Source organism: Macadamia integrifolia, chromosome 8 (assembly GCF_013358625.1).
Source record: "Macadamia integrifolia cultivar HAES 741 chromosome 8, SCU_Mint_v3, whole genome shotgun sequence".
Lineage (NCBI taxonomy): Eukaryota > Viridiplantae > Streptophyta > Magnoliopsida > Proteales > Proteaceae > Macadamia > Macadamia integrifolia.
Window position 1 is genome coordinate 21,400,093 of NC_056564.1, and position 3,793 is coordinate 21,403,885.

Sequence of the window (3,793 nt, forward strand, 5' to 3'; positions counted from 1 at the left end):
TCACATGTTTGGTAAAGATTTTCATTTTAAATTTCTATTTCACTACTTTTGTCTTCCATCCACACAACTAGAACCTAAACTTATGTGATATCTCATTTTATATCGAACTAATTTCTCCCTCCACGAACAAAAGCATATATATCTCAGACTGCTATTTTTTCCGGGATTTTCAATTCCATTGGGAGTACTCAAACTTAAATACTTCCTTGCAGCCCAGCTGGCCATTCTGATTGGTGAGTTATTTATATATAGTTTGTATAATTGTATCTACTATTAAGTATCTCTATTTTTTTTATTTTTTTATTTATACATCCATGAACAAAACCATGCACCCTTCAGAAGTGGAAGCAACATGAGCCACAAGCAGAGTTGGTAAATCCCAAGAAGAAACCATGAGCCTATTGAGGAAGTATCAATATAGGAGTATTGGAAGGGTTGAACCTAACCTCAAATGGGATTTATTCCCAAATTTGGTGGATAGTTCTAGAATACCGAACCTAGTTCTTAGGGTTCCGTTTCATCCAAACATGATAGATGGTAGTTCTAAGCACAATGTTGTCAGTTGAGTCTAAAAATGACTTCCTTTTAAAGTTTTTCCTAATCCACCTCAACTCTAACCTTAAGATCCCCAATCCTCTTATTGTTAGACAACCATTTATATAGAATCCTTTCCCATAGTGAGTTTGAGAAGTGGCAGTGGAAGAATAAATGACCAAACATACTCTACTCCATTCCAACAAAAAAAAAGATGATGTCAAGGGAACATGACTATGTTGAAAAAAAGCTTGAGTTGGAAGAGACTTAGTCATGATTGTCCAGACAATGAAGCTATGGAGAAGCACAGTTACAAATGCCAAAGTCCGATAGCACTTGTACAATGGATATGTCCTACATAGGGGTAACATCATAATTAATAAGGTTTCTTCATTGTCCAAGTTTATGTGACCCTTATAACAGTCCACCATGTCATAACAGTAACTTAATAAGTTACCTAATTTACTCTCATTTGCAATAGCATCTATGTACATTGCATTTTGGTAAATTACTCTCACAGGCTACACATCCCTTGCCTTCTTGTTTCATTTAAGGTCACAATTATTTGTGTTGATACATATTTCATATTAAATCCCATTGTAGGATCATACCATTATTTAGTTAATATGACTTCATTTGTCTCAACTCCAGAATACTGGGTTCAAAATTTCTAGGCATATGTCGTGAGTAGCCCCAAATCTTATGCTACAAACCTTCATTCCCAAACTGCATTTGAAATTGAATTGTACAGGATTATTCTGTAGATTATTGATGATTACATGTAAAATAATCAGGTCTTAAATTGAAATATAAATTGGTCTTTAGCTCTCCTAAGTTCAGCTAAAGAAAAGTTGGTTTAGAAGAAGCAGATTTGGATAATGGGAGGAAAATGACCATAACTTCCTGTACATAGCTTGAAACCACTTGTTTCCAAAGCTAAAAGCTTACTGTTTTATAGTCCTACAACTTTCATGAAGGAAGTTATCTCTGAAACAAAATGTAAGAGTCTCACAATTTGGCTTGAAGTCAGTGTATTTGCACAGGCCGTGCACAGAATACATGTTTAACTAATCTTAGGAAAATGATCATAACTTCTTTGTTACAAGTCGAAGTGACTTGCATCGAAGTCCATAGGGTTCAAGGACTCATAATACTACAATTTTTATTCTCAAACTATGTTTTGAAACCCACTGGAAAGACCTTAAAAATCGTCTTGAAGATGGGATATGTGCACAACAAGATTCTGGAAAAACAGAATTCTCTAGCTTTTCTTTATCTCCTCACAAATCCCATCTTCAAACCCATTTAAGAGAATACTGCTATTTTATGGTTGTCCTCGTTGGCAACCCAGCTACGTGGCGGTGATGACGTGGCCAGTGTGGGTGACATTGATGAAAATGATGATATGGTAGTGTCCAGTGTCACCGATGAGATAACAGAGCAGCTTGGTGTACATGGAGTGGTTTAATACATCCTTAATAGGTGGTGCGGGTTTCTGGGTCAAAACTGGCAAAATTGGCCTATTTATGGTCGGGGCATTTTCGGTAATGAAAGTGACATTTTTGGAAGATCAGTTCTTTATGAAAAAGATAGATTGTAATTTACCTAGTCCAGTGCATTTGATTTCGTCACATTCCGATACTGTATGAAGAAGTTACGACATTTGTGGCAGTCGAGGGCAGTTTCGGCATTGAAGATGAATTTTTTAAAGGAAGTGTTCTACATGTAACAATACGACAAAAATCCACTCTTTCCAACGGTTCTGATTTCATCACATTCCGATTCTGTATGAGAAAGATGCATCATTGGAAATGTCTAGGGGCATTTTTGTCTTTTTACATGGCTGAGTCAGATGATTGAGTATTCTGGAAAGTCGTAGAATGTCCAGTTACGCTTCCAACGCAATTCATTTCATCTCAATCGGATATCGTATGAAAAAGTTATAAGTGTTTCCGTGAAGTCGGTTCAAAAATCCGAACTAGAAAATCAACAGATGCTCTCGGTGTTGGGTGGATTTTCTGGATTTTAATTTTGAAATTTTAGGGGCTTTTATGTAATTTAAAAGTTTTAAAGGTCTGAGTTGATAAGGGGTTTTTGGCATTAAATTTTATAGAAGCAGGGGTTTATGTGTATATAAGAGAATCAGAGGGATCCTCAATACACGGTTCAGATTGAGCCACGTCGGTCAGATTCAGATCTGACGGTTCGTACAAGAGCTTGCGTGGAAGATGCTTATCCGAGGCTTTTCATTGGTGGAGTGTATTAGATATGATGGTGTGGCGCCTCACCATATTGAGTCTTGATTGTGTGTAGCGCTTGTGCACAGAATCTATAAAGACATTCTCCATATCTTGATCTGAACCAATCATATCAGATCGGTTCCGATCTAACGGTCAATATTGATGGAGCTTTATGAAAGTTAGCCGACAGCGTACCGTGAAATGCGCTACACCACCAATCGGTGATCGACAACGCGTCTGACAATGTCAGAGCATACGTCATGATGACGTCATCGAGATTCAAAACCTATGGTTTAGATATATAGTCCGTTGGTTTAATCGGATGGCTCCGATTAAGAGAAACCTTTTGATGAGATCTACGGCTAGATCTGGACCTCGGTTGCGCGTGCCGCCGGTGTAGCCTACGAAACCCCTACGAAGATTCTATTTCTGGCTATCTTATTGCTCCAACTTCAAATGGCCATATCTCCCTCATTTTAACTCCGATTTGGGTGATTCAAGTTGGAGATTCTTCATCTCTCTGAGCTCTACACACCATAGGGAAGAAATCAGGTAGAGGGGTTGCTGAGGTAGTTGGAAAAATGAGTTGAAGCTCGTGGAAGGCTAAGGATTTGAATGAAAGACTTCCATCCTCTTGCACTTCATCCATAGCCCCCATTAGAGGCTTAGGAAGCTGCTGGAAACCAAGGTAGCAAGCTCTATTGGTTGTTGCCAAGAGAAAAAAAAGGAAAATAGAAGAGAAGAGAAGAAGAGGGAAATAGAGAAGAAGTTTTTCCCTCTCTTTGTGTGTGTGTGAATGTGAATGTGAATGTGAATGCCATTGTTGCTCCATGAAAGTAAAGACAAGGAGAAAAGAAAGAAGAAGAACCTAGAATTTGGTTCTTGTGAGTTGCTTCAAGAAACCCAAGTACCAACCGGGGTCGAAGCATTGGCGGCACCGAGACAACGTGGTTGTGGTTGTGGTCCGCATCAAGTGGAGATCGACATTATTGCATCTCCGACGGTTACTCCTTGCCAAG